The 17,995-nt window shown below is 45.5% G+C and overlaps 1 protein-coding gene across 1 annotated transcript in view; it reads right to left on the reverse strand.

Annotated features, from left to right (window-relative positions):
* Positions 1-596: 596 nt before the first annotated feature.
* Positions 597-17,995, reverse strand: part of RASSF10 (Ras association domain family member 10) — a 93,783-nt gene continuing 76,384 nt past the window's right edge. The window contains exon 2 of the mRNA XM_053562666.1: positions 597-612. The gene's annotated coding sequence lies outside the window, so the exon portion shown is untranslated. The remainder of the gene's footprint in view (positions 613-17,995) is intronic.

The following is a 17,995-nucleotide window of genomic DNA, read 5'->3' on the forward strand; positions in this document are numbered from 1 at the left end:
AGAACTTGAAGCATCTGAGTCCTTGGCAGCAGGGAGAGGTTGGAGGGCGGGGGTAAGTCTAGACTGCCTGGCAAAGAAAGCAGAGAGGACAACCGAAGAGGCAACCCGCCCTCTGGAGCAGCTGGTGGAAAGCTGCTGGGCAATGCCCTGAGACCTACACAGTCTGGGGAGGAAAGTCAGGCGCAGGAGCGCTGGAGGTTGAGGAACCATCTAGAGCCTGCACAGGAAGAGGGGGCCACATTCTGTATAGCGGGAGAAGCCATTTGCAGCTCCAGCATCAAAAAAGAAGTGACTCTTCCAACTAAGGTGGAGGGTCACTTCTTTTTTCAGCCCTTTGCCATCACATATCCCACAATATGGCGTCTACAGAGAGAATGAAAATCCAGAGCCCTCAGAGAGCTAGAGAGACAACAATTAACACTGTTTCTGCAGGACTTGGTTTCTATTTTATTTAATTTATTTATTTATTTTTAGTGTTTGGGATTCATTGAGGATACAAAGAATCAGGTTAAACCGACTGCATTTGTTAGATAAAGTCCCTCTTATAATTGTGTCCCACCCCCAAAAGGTGTGCCATGCACTGTGACCCCCATCCCCTCCCTCCTCCCTTCTCTCCAGGCCCCCTAGGCCCCCTAGGCCCCCCCTTATATTAGCTCATCTACTCCCTTTATATTAGAATTGAGTACATTGGATTCTTGCTTCTCCATTCTTGTGATGCTTTACTAAGAAGAATGTGTTTCACCTCCATACAGGTTAATACAAAAGATATAAAGTCTCCATCTTTTTTGAAGCCAGGGTTGTCCATGCCACACCCTCCAGATTAAGTGAGTCAAGAGCAGCGAGAGGCACACAGACAGGGCGACCCCTCCTCCTTGCATCCAGCTTGGGGCCCCCCAGCACAGGCAGCTGCTCCAGGCCCTGTAGTAATCCTAACCCAGGCACTACCATTGTCTTTGGCCTCCTGACCTACGAACCTGTGGCCCAGGGACAATTGGACCCCATCCTGAGGACTACTCTTCTCTTCCAAATGTTATGCCTATCAAAGCCCTTCTCTCCCGGCAGGCAGCCGTGTTGTAGCAGTCCACGAGACCGGCCTTCATCTGCCTCCCTCCTACAGTCCTGGATCAATCCCAGGGCCCAGTAGTCCAGCCCCTGCACTAAACCCCAGACCCTGCATGTGCTCACCCATCCTTTTCTCAGGGCTGGGTCCTAATTTCCACCTTCCTAGCTTCCAGCCACTACCTGATCCACTGTGTTCTGAATTCCCACAGGATTCTGGGTGCTGACCATTTCTCAAAAGCCATGTCCGTGCACAGAATTTCACATCTAGAGAGAGAAAGTCCCCTTCAGGCCTAAGTTTATCAAGGGAGATGTTCACTGAGCTGCCTATCCTAGAACCAGAATTTCTCTCCTAAAGCTCTGGTAGGGGCTTTTGGTTTAAGCATTTGCATTTAACAATGTAGAATAATGAAGACAAGACTTGAAACATCACAAAGATAACATTGATATTTTAAGAATAATCTGTACCTGTTCTCCAAGGAGAAAGGGCATGGAGTGGCTGGTTCCTTATTTCATTTGCAGGTGGCAGGTGTGTGGCTGTTGACTTCCTCTGGGACATGTTCCAGTGAATTCTGATGTGACTTATGGGCTCAACATTCAGGTTTCGTTGTAACTGCATTACCCTGGGCCTGCCTGAGCCTCAGAGTCTGCATAATGCTTTTGGGAAAGTACATGTATCCATCTGTCCACTCATTCATTTATTCAATATGTAATTTCAGTGACCTGCTATGTAGGAGACCCTGGCCTGAGGCTTGTACCTTCTGCAGAGGGTAGTAATTTTCAACTGGTATGCTGCGAGAGAATCTTTGGTGTGCTGTGAAAATTTTTAAAGATCATTAATTAAATTATTTTCAAAAGAAATTCAAAGCAGGGTGGCGCCTGTGGCTCAGTGAGTAGGGCGCCGGCCCCATATGCCGAGGGTGGTGGGTTCAAACCCGGCCCTGGCCAAACTGCAACAAAAAAATAGCCAGGTGTTGTGGCGGGCACCTGTAATCCCAGCTGCTCGGGAGGCTGAGGCAAGAGAATCGTGTAAGCCCAAGAGTTAGAGGTTGCTGTGAGCCGTGTGACGCCACGGCACTCTACCCGAGGGCGGTACAGTGAGACTCTGTCTCTACAAAAAAAAATAAAAAAAAGAAATTCAAAGCATAGTAAGTATATTCTTTTTTTCACTTTTTTTTTGATCAACATAATTTAAGTGTGTACAGAAGTTTAAATATAGGTTCAAATGTGCTGTGAGATAAAAAATGTTGAAAAACACCGCATTACATAGTGGTTATGAGTATAGACTTAAGCCTGAGTTCAAATGCTGGGATGAGCTGTGTGAGATCTTGACCTAATCACCAGCTTCCTGAGCTTCAGTTTCCTCACCAGTGAAAGCAATAATAGTACCTAACTCATGGGGTTTCATTATGTTTGGCATAGAATAACTGCTTGATATCTATTAGGTCTTATTTTTGTTTTTTTTTAGTTCAAAACATTTTTATTTTATCAATTGAAAGTTTTTTGTTTAGTTCATTATTTCTTTTTTTTTTCTTTTTTTTCTTTTTTCTTTTTTTTTTTTTTTTTTTTTTATTGTTGGGGATTCATTGAGGGTACAATAAGCCAGTTACACTGATTGCAATTGTTAGGTAAAGTCCCTCTTGCAATCATGTCTTGCCCCCATAAAGTGTGACACACACTAAGGCCCCACCCTCCTCCCTCCATCCCTCTTTCTGCTTCCCCCCCCCATAAACTTAACTGTCATTAATTGTCCTCATATCAAGATTGAGTACATAGGATTCATGCTTCTCCATTCTTATGATGCTTTACTAAGAATAATGTCTTCCACTTCCATCCAGGTTAATATGAAGGATGTAAAGTCTCCATTTTTTTTAATAGCTGAATAGTATTCCATGGTATACATATACCACAGCTTGTTAATCCATTCCTGGGTTGGTGGGCATTTAGGCTGTTTCCACATTTTGGCAATGGTAAATTGAGCTGCCATAAACAGTCTAGTACAAGTGTCCTTATGATAAAAGGATTTTTTTCCTTCTGGGTAGATGCCCAGTAATGGGATTGCAGGATCGAATGGGAGGTCTAGGTTGAGTGCTTTGAGGTTTCTCCATACTTCCTTCCAGAAAGGTTGTACTAGTTTGCAGTCCCACCAGCAGTGTAAAAGTGTTCCCTTCTCTCCACATCCACGCCAGCATCTGCAGTTTTGAGATTTTGAGATGTGGGCCATTCTCACTGGGGTTAGATGATATCTCAGGGTTGTTTTGATTTGCATTTCTCTAATATATAGAGATGATGAACATTTTTTCATATGTTTGTTAGCCATTCGTCTGTCATCTTTAGAGAAAGTTCTATTCATGTCTCTTGCCCATTGATATAAGGGATTGTTGACTTTTTTCATGTGGATTAATTTGAGTTCTCTATAGATCCTGGTTATCAAGCTTTTGTCTGATTGAAAATATGCAAATATCCTTTCCCATTGTGTAGGTTGTCTCTTTGCTTTGGTTATTGTGTCCTTAGCTGTACAGAAGCTTTTCAGTTTAATGAAGTCCCATTTGTTTATTTTTGATGTTGTTGCAATTGCCATGGCAGTCTTCTTCATGAAGTCTTCCCCCAGGCCAATATCTTCCAGTGTTTTTCCTATGCTTTCTTTGAGGATTTTTATTGTTTCATGCCTTAAATTTAAGTCCTTTATCCATCTTGAATCAATTTTTGTGAGTGGGGAAAGGTGTGGGTCCAGTTTCAGTCTTTTACATGTAGACATCCAATTCTCCCAACACCATTTATTGAATAGGGAGTCTTTCCCCCAAGGTAAGTTCTTGTTTGGTTTATCAAAGATTAGGTGGTTGTAAGATGTTAGTTTCATTTCTTGGTGTTCAATTCGATTCCAAGTGTCTATGTCTCTGTTTTTGTGCCAGTACCATGCTGTCTTGAGCACTATGGCTTTGTAGTACAGACTAAAATCTGGTATGCTGACGCCCCCAGCTTTATTTTTGTTACTAAGAACTGCTTTAGCTATACGGGGTTTTTTCCGGTTCCATACAAAACGCAGAATCATTTTTTCCAAATCTTGAAAGTACGATGTAGATACTTTGATAGGAATGGCATTGAATAGGTAGATAGCTTTGGGAAGTATAGACATTTTAACAATGTTGATTCTTCCCATCCATGAGCATGGTATGTTCTTCCATTTGTTAATATCCTCTGCTATTTCCTTTCTGAGGATTTCATAGTTTTCTTTATAGAGGTCCTTCACCTCCTTCGTTAGGTATATTCCTAGGTATTTCATTTTCTTTGAAACTATGGTGAAGGGAGTTGTGTCCTTAATTAGCTTCTCATCTTGACTGTTATTGGTGTATACAAAAGCTACTGACTTGTGGACATTGATTTTATATCCTGAAACATTACTGTATTTTTTGATGACTTCTAGGAGTCTTGTGGTTGAGTCTTTGGGGTTCTCTAAGTATAAGATCATGTCGTCAGCAAAGAGGGAGAGTTTGACCTCCTCTGCTCCCATTTGGATTCCCTTTATTTCCTTGTCTTGCCTAATTGTATTGGCTAGAACTTCCAGCACTACGTTGAATAGTAAAGGTGACAGAGGACAACCTTGTCTGGTTCCAGTTCTAAGAGGAAAAGCTTTCAGTTTTACTCCATTCAGTAAAATATTGGCTGTGGGTTTGTCATAGATAGCTTCAATCAGTTTTAGAAATGTGCCACCTATGCCTATACTCTTCAGTGTTCTAATTAGAAAAGGATGCTGGATTTTATCAAATGCTTTTTCTGCATCTATTGAGAGGATCATGTGATCTTTATTTTTGCCTCTGTTAATATGGTGGATAACGTTTATAGACTTGCGTATGTTAAACCAGCCTTGCATCCCTGGGATGAAGCCTACTTGATCATGATGAATGACTTTTTTGATGATAAGCTGTAATCTATTGGCTAGGATTTTGTTGAGAATTTTTGCGTCTATGTTCATGAGTGAGATTGGTCTGAAATTCTCCTTTTTGTTTGGGTCTTTTCCTGGTTTTGGTATCAGGGTGATGTTTGCTTCAGAGAATGTGTTGGGGAAGATTCCTTCTTCCTCAGTTTTTTGGAATAATTTCTGCAGTACAGGAATAAGCTCTTCCTTGAAGGTTTGATAGAATTCTGGAGTGAAGCCATCTGGACCAGGGCATTTTTTAGTTGGAAGCTTTTTTATTGTTTCTTTGATCTCAGTGCTTGAAATTGGTCTGTTCAGGAGGTCTATTTCTTCCTGGCTAAGTCTAGGGAGAGGGTGTGATTCCAAATATTGATCCATTTCCTTCACATTGTCAAATTTCTGGGCATAGAGTTTCTGGTAGTATTCAGAGATGATCTCTTGTATCTCTGTGGGATCAGTTGTTATTTCCCCTTTATCATTTCTGATTGAGGTTATTAGAGATTTTACTTTTCTATTTCTAGTTAGTCTGGCTAATGGTTTATCTATTTTATTTATTTTTTCAAAAAACCAACTCCTTGTTTCATTAATTTTCTGAATGATTCTTTTGTTTTCAATTTCATTGATCTCTGATTTGATTTTGGATATTTCTTTTCTTCTACTGAGTTTAGGCTTAGATTGTTCTTCTTTTTCCAATTCCATAAGATCTCTTGTGAGATTGTTGATGTGCTCTCTTTCTGTTTTTCGAATGTAGGCATCTAAAGCGATGAATTTTCCTCTCAAAACTGCTTTTGCAGTATCCCACAGGTTTTGGTAGCTTGTGTCTTCATTGTTGTTATGCTCAAGGAAGTTAATGATTTCCTGTTTTATTTCTTCCTTCACCCATCTGTTATTCAACAGAAGATTGTTTAATTTCCATGCCTTTGGGTGGGCTTGAGCATTTTTGTTAGAGTTGAGTTCCACCTTTAGTGCCTTATGGTCTGAAAAGATACAAGGTAAAACTTCAATTCTTCTGATTCTGTTGATATTTGTTTTGTGTCCCAGGATATGATCAATTTTGGAGAATGTTCCATGGGGTGGTGAGAAGAATGTATATTCTTTATCTTTGGGGTGGAGTGTTCTATATGCATCTATCAAGCATAGTTGTTCTAGGGTCTCATTTAAATCTCTTACATCTTTGTTTAATTTCTGTTTAGAGGATCTGTCCAGCTCTGTAAGAGGTGTGTTAAAGTCCCCTGTTATGATGGTATTATCAGATATCATATTGCTCAGACTGAGTAAGGTCTGCTTCAAGAATCTGGGAGCATTTAAATTGGGTGCATAAATATTTAGAATGGAAATGTCTTCTTGTTGTAGTTTTCCCTTGACCAATATAAAGTGACCATCTTTGTCTTTTTTGACTTTAGTTGCTTTAAATCCACATGTATCTGAAAATAAGATTGCAACTCCTCTTTTCTTCTGAATTCCGTTTGCCTGAAAAATTGTCTTCCAACCCTTGACTCGGAGCTTTAATTTGTCTTTTGAGGCCAGGTGTGTTTCTTGCAGACAGCAAATGGATGGCTTGTGTTTTTTAATCCAGTCAGCCAATCTATGTCTCTTCAGTGGGGAATTCAGGCCATTAACATTTATTGAGATAATTGATAAGTGTGGTAGTATTCTATTCGTCTTATTTGGTGAGAGTCCATTGCTTAATTTTATCTTTTGCATCAGTGTGGAGGTTAGGTTTTGTCCTTTGATTTCTGAGTTCTTACTTTGCTGCTGATCCATTGTGGTGGTCAGTGTGCAGAACAGGTTGAAGTATTTCCTGTAGAGCTGGTCTTGTTGTGGCGAATTTCCTCAATGTTTGTATATCCGTAAATGATTTGATTTCTCCGTCAATTCTGAAGCTTAGCTTAGCAGGGTACAGAATTCTGGGCTGAAAATTGTTCTGTTTAAGTAGATTAAAGGTAGATGACCATTGTCTTCTTGCTTGGAAAGTTTCATTAGAGAAGTCTGCGGTAACTCTGATGGATTTGCCCCTGTAGGTCAACTGGCGCTTACTCCTGGCAGCTTGCAGAATCTTTTCTTTTGTCTTGACTTTGGACAGGTTCATCACAATGTGTCTTGGAGAAGCTCGGTTAGAGTTGAGGCGACCCGGGGTCCGATAGCCCTCTGAAAGCAGTGTGTCAGACTCTTTGGTGATGTTTGGGAAATTTTCTTTTATAATATTCTCTAGTATGGCTTCCATTCCTCTGGGGCATTCTTCTTCCCCTTCTGGAATTCCTATAACTCGTATGTGGGAACGCTTCATAAAGTCCCATAATTCTGACAGTGAACGTTCTGCTTTCTCTCTCTTCTTTTCTGCCTCTTTTACTGTCTGAGTTATCTCAAGAACTTTGTCTTCTACCTCTGAAATTCTTTCTTCTGCATGGTCTAACCTGTTGCTGATACTTTCCATTGTATCTTTAAGTTCCCTAATTGACTGTTTCAGTTCCTTCAGGTCTGCTATATCCTTTTTATATTCTTCATATCGTTCATCTCTTATTTGATTCTGTTTTTGGATTTCCTTTTGGTTATTTTCCACTTTATTAGCAATTTCCTTCATTGTTTCCATCATTTCTTTCATTGTTTTCAACATGTGTATTCTAAATTCCCTTTCTGTCATTCCTAACATTTCTATACTGGTGGAATCATCTGCAGTAGCTACCTCATGGTCCCTTGGTGGGGTTGTTCTAGACTGGTTCTTCATGTTGCCTGGAGTTTTCTGCTGATTCTTCCTCATGAGTGATTTCTTTTATCTGTTTCCTTGCCCTAATTTTCCTTTCACTTCCTCTTGCTCTTTAGGTTCTTGTGCCTGTGGACTAAGGGTTATAGGACCAGAAGGGTGAGAAGGTTGAAGAGCAAAAAAAGGGGATGAAAGAAAGGAGGACCGAGTGATAAGAAAAAAAGAAAGATAGAGAAAGGAGAGGGGGTGGGTATAAGGAATATTGACAAAAAGAAGAGAGGCACAGAAAGAGGGAGACAGGGCAATATAGGTGTACAGTAGGGTACTTTGACACAACCTTAAAAAACCCCACCTTCTGGGGGTGCCCAGTTGCGTGGTTCCCTTGAGGTCAGCAGCTCTTTGCTAACCTGATCAGACACAGTACCCCACCTCCACCAAGTAGAGAGGAAAGACAAAAATGCTTTAAATCAAACCAAAAGAAGCAAACAGAAAACTTTACGGGGATAAAATTGGGTGAAAAACCAAATTATATCGGTAGAAACACTAGCAAAAATGAAGTTGAAGTTATTAAAAAAGGCAGCAATGGGAAATTATAATTAAACTAGGAAAATTGAGAAAGAAAAAGGGATCTGTGTGGAAAAGATTGAAATTAAAAAAACAAAAGAACATCAGCAACGTCAAAATAAACAAATAAAAAAAACAACCAAACCAAAAACAAAAAGAAGAAAAAAATACACAACCAAAAACAAAGCAGTTTGTATATGTTATTGAATATTGTCTGGGCAACACGTGGTCTTCTGGGGTATGAGATGTTAGTCACAGTTCTGATACGACTGGAGGCTGCTGATTTCTCAAACCCCAGCAGGTAGACACCCTAAATCTCTCTTCAGCCTACTTAAAAGGCACTTTGAACTTGTAAACTTGCTGAGCAGAAGCTTTCCCAGCTTTCTCGCTGGAATCGCTGCTGAAGTGGCTATGCACTTACTCAGTGTGCCAAAACCCATCTCACTCTGCCCCTGAGGGTTAGGGCTGCAAGGCGGCTCAGACCCCACCCTTAGGCTACTTGGTTGCTGGGTTACCAGCTCCCACCCGTTTCTAGCTCTGCGACCCTGAGGGCAGAGCTTGCCGGGGCAGATCACTGACAATGGATCCGTGTGACCCACCGCCAAACACTATCAGCTCCGTCTGGCTCAGCGGCTCAGACTGGGGCCCTAGACAACGGCCAAAGTTCTCCGCACTCCCACTCAGGCCTTCCCCAAGGCAGTTCAACTCAGTGCCAAGTCCAAGGACATCAAAACAGTTCACAGGTAAGGCCTTTCTGGTTTGCAGTCTCGCTGCTACTGAACTTACAGTTGTGGGCGGGTTTAGACGGATTGAACACACGCGACCACTTGCCGGCTTTCCACTGTTTTAGTCCTCCTCTTGGGGTCCAGAAGTCTCTCGCTGACTCCCTGTATTTTCATAGGAGTGATGATAGGCAGTTCCCACCAGCCAGAGATGCCTGGAGTCCTATCTCCCCAGACTCACGGTGCCCAGATGCAAGGAAGCTGTTACTCGGCTGCCATCTTGCTCCGCCTCTCTCTTTTTTTTCTTTTTTATTGTTGGGGATTCATTGAGGGTACAAGAAGCCAGGTTACATTGATTGCAATTGTTAGGTAAAGTCCCTCTTGCAATCATGTCTTTCCCCCATAAAGTGTGACACACACCAAGGCCCCACCCACCTCCCTCCTTCCCTCTTTCTGTTCCCCCCCCATAACCATAATTGTCATTAATTGTCCTCATATCAAAATTGAGTACATAGGATTCATGGTTCTCCATTCTTGTGATGCTTTACTAAGAATAATGTCTTCCACGTCCATCCAGGTTAATACGAAGGATGTAAAGTCTCCATTTTTTTTAATGGCTGAATAGTATTCCATGGTATACATATACCACAGCTTGTTAATCCATTCCTGGGTTGGTGGGCATTTAGGCTGTTTCCACATTTTGGCGATTGTAAATTGAGCTGCAATAAACAGTCTAGTACAAGTGTCCTTATGATAAAAGGATTTTTTTCCTTCTGGGTAGATGCCCAGTAATGGGATTGCAGGATCAAATGGGAGGTCTAGCTTGAGTGCTTTGAGGTTTCTCCATACTTCCTTCCAGAAAGGTTGTACTAGTTTGCAGTCCCACCAGCAGTGTAAAAGTGTTCCCTTCTCTCCACATCCACGCCAGCATCTGCAGTTTTGAGATTTTGTGATGTGGGCCATTCTCACTGGGGTTAGATTGTATCTCAGGGTTGTTTTGATTTGCATTTCTCTAATATATAGAGATGATGAACATTTTTTCATGTGTTTGTTAGCCATTCATCTGTCGTCTTTAGAGAAAGTTCTATTCATGTCTCTTGCCCATTGATATAAGGGATTGTTGGCTTTTTTCATGTGGATTAATTTGAGTTCTCTATAGATCCTAGTTATCAAGCTTTTGTCTGATTGAAAATATGCAAATATCCTTTCCCATTGTGTAGGTTGTCTATTTGCTTTGGTTGTTGTCTCCTTAGATGTACAGAAGCTTTTCGGTTTAATGAAGTCCCATTTGTTTATTTTTGTTGTTGTTGCAATTGCCATGGCAGTCTTCTTCATGACGTCTTTCCCCAGGCCAATATCTTCCAGTGTTTTTCCTATGCTTTCTTTGAGGATTTTTATTGTTTCATGCCTTAAATTTAAGTCCTTTATCCATCTTGAATCAATTTTTGTGAGTGGGGAAAGGTGTGGGTCCAGTTTCAGTCTTTTACATGTAGACATCCAGTTCTCCCAACACCATTTATTGAATAGGGAGTCTTTCCCCCAAGGTATGTTCTTGTTTGGTTTATCAAAGATTAGGTGGTTGTAAAATGTTAGTTAATTTCTTGGTTTTCAATTCGATTCCAAGTGTCTATGTCTCTGTTTTTGTGCCAGTACCATGCTGTCTTGAGCACTATGGCTTTGTAGTACAGACTAAAATCTGGTATGCTGATGCCCCCAGCTTTATTTTTGTTACAGAGAACTGCCTTAGCTATACGGGGTTTTTTCCGGTTCCATACAAAATGCAGAATCATTTTTTCCAAATCTTGAAAGTACGATGTTGGTATTTTGATAGGAATGGCATTGAATAGGTGGATTGCTTTAGGTCTTATTTTGTTTTATGCCAGTCCCACTTGGATTACTAGGCATTCCCCACCATGCAATAAGGAGGTCTCAGTCAGTAAAGCAATGAGAATAAAAATATCTTAGACGTCTCTGTGTCAACTGAGATGGCCTGGGCTGTGTTTAAGCCATTTCCCATGTTGCTTTCTATTCCACCAGAAAGAGAAGGGCTTCATCATTTAGGTAGGGATGAGACAGACTTTCAGAGGAACTTTCTTTTAGGATCTTAGCAGGCAAAACTTCTTCATTCTCCATATCTTGTCCTTTCCAGCAGCTCCTCAAGCTGGGATCTCCGTGCTACCCAGAACACGAGTTGGTCTGAATGAAGCAGGACACCTGCCAGGCCACCAGTGTGGGGAGCTTAGGATGGAGCTGCTAACCCAGCTTGGGTCTGCGTCCAGCCCCAGGTAGGGGAACTTCTCGTGCCTCCTGCTCCAGCTCTCCTTCCTATGCTATAATTAACCCCGGAACTACTGGACTGGAGAAAGTTCTCAGCCTCTGTGTATCCTCCAAGTTCTATTGCACGGCACTTCACAGACCCCTCTCCCCTTGTTGGCCGCTCCAAAGACAGGGCCTTTGAGCATGATTCTTCTCCCTCATCTCAGCCACGGGCTGGGGTTCCTGACCTGGATTCTAAATCCTCCTCCTCAAGACTAAAGTCTCTTTCCATCCCTCTGCCTGCTTGTCTCCTTGCATAACCTTGATCTTCATATGGAGTCAGATCTGCCCTGCCCCTGCTCGCTGCCCGGGATGAATTTGGAAATTGTCTGTGGGGACCCTTATCCCTTTGCTGTCACCCTCAGGGCTGGCTGCTGACTGAAGCTCCTGGGTTTGGATTCCTGAGTCTTCCTATCAGGACAGCTTCTCCAGTGCCCCCCTGACCCCATTCAGCCTTTAGGGAGCCAGCACCAAGGTGTGACCTTGGGCAAGTTACTCAAAATTGTTTCCTCAAGTGTAATAGGGGATGATAAGACCTACCTCGTGGGCTATTACTGTGAGGATTCAGTGAGGTAATTAATACAGGTAACCCCGCACGTGGTAAGCTGTCAGTAAAAGGCAACTTTCACTAAGCAACGAGACAAAGAGATATTCGTTCTTTTTCGGGCACCTCAGTTTTGTGCTCTGTACTTCTCATTGTCCCTCCTCCAGCTCCCCCTGTCCCCACCTAGCACAGAGCCCAAGCGGGGGTCTGACAGGCTCTGAGTGGAGGGGGACAGTGTCCACGCTCTCAGGGCACAGGCAGAGTGGCCCAGGACTCCAGCCACCTCTTGGTCACCCAAGGTGCAGAATCTCCTCAGGACTCCAGCCTAAAAGCTGTTGGAGTGAGCATGACCCATGCAGAGGAACAGAATGAGAGTGGGAGGCAGGGGCCCGGAAATAAGGGTGGGAAACAATCAAAGAGGCAAACCAGGAGGCTCTCTGTGGCCAGGTGCCCCTCCACCCTCTGTTCTGCCGCGTCAAGCCTCACGGGCAGGGCTGAGTTGGAGGACATCTGCTGTCGACCCCTGGGCTGTCTGCACAGCACTCGGCCTGGGCCTCGCCAGCTTTCTAGGGCATCTGTCTACTTACGCTGCCCACCGGAAACACACTCTGTCCATTTCACAGATGGAGGTGGGGATGAGCAGGTGCTTTTCTCTTGTGTGTTGACTGTCCAGGAGCCATAGATGTCCACAGGCTGGCTCCCCGGGAGTTCTCCAGTATAGGGTATACTCTCGGGTCCACATCTTTCAGCCCCTTCAGCACCTTCCCCCAACAACACACCCTACAGCCTCCCTGCCACCTTGATCCGACATTCCAGGTCTGGTCCTCTTCCCGACTGCACGTGTATGCCAAAGAAAGCTCATCACACTTGCTTTTCACATGAACACTGGTCGGTGAAAGATTTGAGCCAGCCTCTTGCCTTCCAAATTTAGTAGAGGGTGAGGCTGGGAGGAGGCAACTGTCACTGATGTTCAAACATTCCTCCAAATTCTAGGATACAAATATCACTTTTCCCAACAACTCTTTTAAGATGGACCCATACTTTCTGCTGTACCTTAGGACTGGGAGATACAGCCTTCTTTTTTTTTTACCCCCCTCTCTCCTTTTTTTTCCAGTCTCAGTTTCTGTCAGTGTCCTCACTCGGTGTGGAGGTGATGAGAAATACTGGGGAAGCATCACAGCAGCCCCCCACCCCACCCACTATGCTGGCAACTCTTCACCTCAAGGACTCTCCTGAGCAGCCTCCTTCAGTTTTCTTGTTTTGTAGGTAGATTCTGGACCTATTTTTGCTAACCTCTGAGAAGTCCTGCATGGGTATGTTTACACCTCTCTTTGGAATGCATGGGGATTTCTCACCTATGTCTTCAAATTTAAGGCTTTTTTGCCAAAATTTGGGGTCAAATGACTGGAGAGCTCAACTTCACATCATTTTGTGCTACCCCCTCTAATCTCCCAGGGCCCTCACATCAGGAAGAGCCGGTGGTAATAACAGCGCTGGCCTGCCCGGACCTCTTCCTTGCTGGCTTGCCCAGACCTCTTCCTTGCCGGCCTGCCCAGACCTCTTCCTTGCCGGCCTGCCCAGACCTCTTCCTTGCCGGCCTGCCCAGACCCTCTTCCTCGGCTGACACACAGGTTGTGCCACATCTGTAGAGACACTTCTGGGACCCACAGTGGTCAGAATCCTTGCTGGTCTTTGTCACACTGGGCACCACTCTGAAGCCAAAACGCTGCTGCTGTGGTTTCTCAACCATATCAACTCTTTCAATTCTACTGCCCTAAGAATTTCCATTCTTAACTGCTAATTGTATCTCTCTTTATAACAGACCTTGGATTTAGCCCAGAATAAGAAAGAGAAATGTCTTGAGCTGATGTCACCTAGAATCCTTTCACTCACTGTCACTTCTGTGCCCAGATCTTGAAATCCCCCACAAAGACCACCAGGGAGCCGAGTCTGATGCAAAAGCAAAAGGGCCGTTTATTACAAGTTCCAACTTGGGCTCCCAGGGACTCCGTTGCAACGGATCGGAGCCAGGAGCCTGAGCTCTAGAGCAAGGGGTTCTTATGGTCCTGCGCAGCGGGTGGGCGTACACAGCTTGAAACAAAGGGGGCGCTTCTGATTGGTTAGGTGGGGGGGGTCCCTGATTGGTGGGCAGTTGTCTCATGATTTCGGGGAATTGCCTGGGCTTGTCTGGAAAGTAAACTTACTGAGTGAAATGGTGGGGGGGAGCGACACTTAACTCTTAAGATGGCGCTGGTCTGGTTCTTTGATCACTCTACGGTTGTTTACTCATTTACCTCCCAAATGTCCACTAACTGCCGCATCTCTGCAACCCACTTCATGTCTCATTGGGCTTTTGCTGATTAGATAGCTCAGGCTTCCTTTTCTGTGGGTTACACGCTTTCTGCTCATCTTTCTCTCTCTTTCTTTCTCTTCCAGTTTGACAATGTTTTTTCTTCTTTCCTTGTTCCCACTTATGCCTCAGTTATGCTGGAGAACCTAAAGACCGAAGATATTTGTGGACCCTGACTAAAAAGCCAAAATGCTCTGTGCTCTTGCTCCTTATGGCTGGACTGGGGACCCTATGCCCAGCCTCAGGCCACTTTATATTCCATAGTCACTTTGGTAAAGGCTTTTGACATCGCCCCAGTACCCTGACTTTGCTGTCTCTGTGTGTGCCAACCTGCCTCCCACCAAAAGGACCCGATGCCTATGTCCAGCTGCTGAGGCACATCTGGAACAGACGAGGTGTGAGGTGTGGGGATCAACCTTGCCCTCTCCCCTGGGGCAGCTCAACAACACCTGATGGGCGCTGGTGGCTGAAGAACCTGTGCCCCTGGCCCCTCGGGCAGGAAAACCCCAGAGCACCCGTTCCACACTGCCTCCCGCTTACCGCTGCCTTCCCTCCCCTAGCGCTCAGTAGGCCCTCTCAGGATCTTATTCTAGGCAACGCTAAACTAAGAAAAGTTCAAACTAGAAATGAAAATATCATGGATAGATTGACAGGACCAATGAACTCCGACCCAGGACTGAGCAACCTTCCTGGGTGACATGCCAAGCCTGTGGCACATCCCGGTAGGCAGCGCTCCACAGAAACAGGAAATCTGCAAGAGAGGGAACCACCTCCAAGCAGCCCCCAGGGAAAGGTGAGAAGAAACTCCCCCTCTCTCTCTGCTTCCCCTCTTCCTCCCCCCTTTTCTAGTCTCTCTCTTGCTCCCCTCTTCTCCCCGTTCCCACCTTTGGAGTACAGCCTCAAGCTCTATAATGTGGCCATCTGTCCTCCCTGCCACAGGCCACCATCTGTGGGCACCCTTCAAGGTGCCAGCCGTTGTCTTAGGAAGACAGCAAAATGATTCACTGTTAAAAGAATCTGGTCCTAGGAAATAAATCCAAAGTCAAACAAACCTACATACTGTTTTTTCTCCTATTGGATGACAGGAAACCTCTTGCCTCTGTCAGCTGGGTTAGGAAAGTGACTAACTTGTTATTAAATATTGGCAAAAGTGGTTTAAGGACTTCAGAGGAGGCCAGTCAATGTGCTCACTGCAGCGGTGACAGAAACAGAGGGGATTGCCCCATCCCTCCCCCAAACAGGTCTGGAACACGGGAGGTTGCTCCCTTCCACTTGAGGTAACCCAGAAACCTCATAAAGCTTCTTAATATATCCTCTGGGGGTGGAGGTGGCCTGAGGGGCTTGTCCCCGCAGCAAAATCACAGCCATGAAGAGCCACTGTTACATGCAGGTAGCATCACAGCCCTCGGGGTACAGGATAGGAGGGTGGGGAGGAAGGGTTGAGATGTGGCTCTGACAGTGCCCCCTGTGTGACTCCCCACCAAGGCGGTCATATCCACCCCACAGGGCCCTCAGTCCTGCTGACCCTGCCCCTTCTGTCAGCAGTGGCCTTTCCCTGGGAGAATCCCTCTTTGATCAAGGCCATGTCTCACACTGGATATGCCCCTCCTGTCCCCTGCAGCACCCTGACTATGGAGGCTGCACCCAGGAGTTGTAGGGCAACTCCCATTTCTGCTCCAAGACTGAGGTTGGGGCCTGGGAGTTGGGTGGCTCAAGGCTTGGCTGTCCTCAGAGCTCAGCAGCTGGAGCTTCACCCGCACGGTTCACAAGCACACTCAAATTTTCACCTGCACAGTTCACAAGCACACTCAAATTTTCTCTGCCAAGCAGAATGATTTATTTGCATGTCTTCATCGAGGGCGATTATTCTTCGGTGCCTCACTGAGCGTGCTGGGTGATCTCCTGGGAGGGAAAAGCCCCAAGTGCGGGTCTCGCCTGGAAGGAAAGAGAGGCCAGCAGCCTGCCCTCTCCTGTCTCACAGGAAGCTGTCCTCTCTCTGGCACTTCACACAGAGAGACAAGCTTCCTTTTTTCTCTGGACAGCCACTAGTTGACCCATAACACTCACCAAAGTTGATCATTAAAACACACCTCTGTTTTGGGGAAAGAAGTTTTTGAGTGAGAAAGAAAGAGGATTTCAGCTCTCTCTGTCCCCTGGTTTTTAAATGAAAACAAATAGCATAACCCTTTATTCAGGAAGCAGACCCAACCCTAAACATGTGTGCAATGTCCCAGATGTAGCTAGTTGGGGGCAGGGAAGAAAGAGGGAAAAGAGGCAGGACCCAGGAAGGGCCCTGCAGCAGAGGGAACCCTGCAGACAGGGGAGAGGCGGCAACAGAGGCGGAGGAGCCGGGCGCTGAGGGAGGAGAGCCAGAGAGGGCAGAGGGCATGGCCCACCCAGGCCTCTGGGCTCCCCTTTTCCTCACTCCCAGTTTCGCTTCCCACCCTCTCCTGCTGCCCCTCAGTTTGGCCCCACAGTCCTGCCACCTCTGCCCCTTCTCTGGGCCAGGCGCGAGGCCTTTCCTTGGGAGTGCCCCCCCACCCCACCCCCGTTCAGTCAAGCCAGGGGTGATGCTGGACACACCCATCCCCTCCCCTGCAGCACCCCAGGACACGTAGCTCCCCCGCCAGCCCTGCTGCTCCCTTCCTGCTCCACCTGGGCCTGCCCCTGCCCAAGCAGTGTTGAGAGGAGGTGCTCCTCAGCCTGCTTCCCACACTGGGTTCTGGGGCTTTCTGGGCGGCCTGGGTTTATGTGTGACTGGGGTATGGCCACCCTCATTCTTCATCTCAGTCCCTGTGCAGGACCTTCCCCAGGGCTTGCCTTTTACCCTCTTCAGTTCCTGACCCTCCTTCACTCACTTTCTCTTCTCCTGCCAACCCAACCATCACCCACAGTGTCACCAACAGCCGGTGACTCCTCCAACTCCACCTGCAGTCCTCTCTAGAGCCACAAACCACGCCTGGCTGCTGGCGCACCTCAGCGGCTCTTTAGATCCAACACGTCCAAGATGGATGTGGGATGGACAGAACACCTCAGTTTGCCTTCAAACCACATCTTTCCTCCAGAGGAGCAGAAAACGTTCTATGGATAGACTCAATTTTAAATCCCAGCAACACTGTGGATTGCCTGGTTGCAACCTGCCTTGGGTTCCAGTCTGCTCACTCATAAAATGGGTATAACAAAAGCTGACTGAAATGTAGGATGAGGACGCAAAGTGAGGAAATATTAAATAACAGCTCATGCAAGACGAGGCCAGGAGGGCCCACGCTGCAAGACCTCTGTTCTGCAGATGCTCCTCAAGTTCTAGGTTAGTGTGGGTCTCAGGAGGACACTCCCTCTGGCGGGGCGACAGTCCTGACTCTAGGAAATTGACAATGTAGCCTAGAAGTCAAGAGCACAGATGCATGAGACAATTCCTGGTTTTGCTACTTACTAACTGTGTTGCTTTAGTAAGTTACTTAACCTCTCTGTGCCTCAATTTTTCTCTCTGTAAAATGGGAATCATAATAGTAACCTTTCCCATGTAGTTGTCATAAGGTTTAAATCATACAAATTTATGTGGGCTGCTTACAACAATGCCTGGCATGAAGAATATACCATATAAATATTTTATTAACAAACGAAATACTTGGAGGCCTTATAACATCTTGGGAGTAAGAGGGCTAAAGACACAAGCCTTGAGACGTGCTTTGTTGCTTTGTCTTCTGTTGTGCCATAGCCGACCCTATGCAGTGACACAAGTAACGTCCATCCCCATCCTCTCCCCTCCCCCTGCCTCCTGGAGCCCTGGTTTGAGCCGGTTTCTTTGGCGCAGGTGCCTACA

Source organism: Nycticebus coucang, chromosome 14 (assembly GCF_027406575.1).
Source record: "Nycticebus coucang isolate mNycCou1 chromosome 14, mNycCou1.pri, whole genome shotgun sequence".
In the NCBI taxonomy this organism is placed as follows: Eukaryota; Metazoa; Chordata; class Mammalia; order Primates; family Lorisidae; genus Nycticebus; species Nycticebus coucang.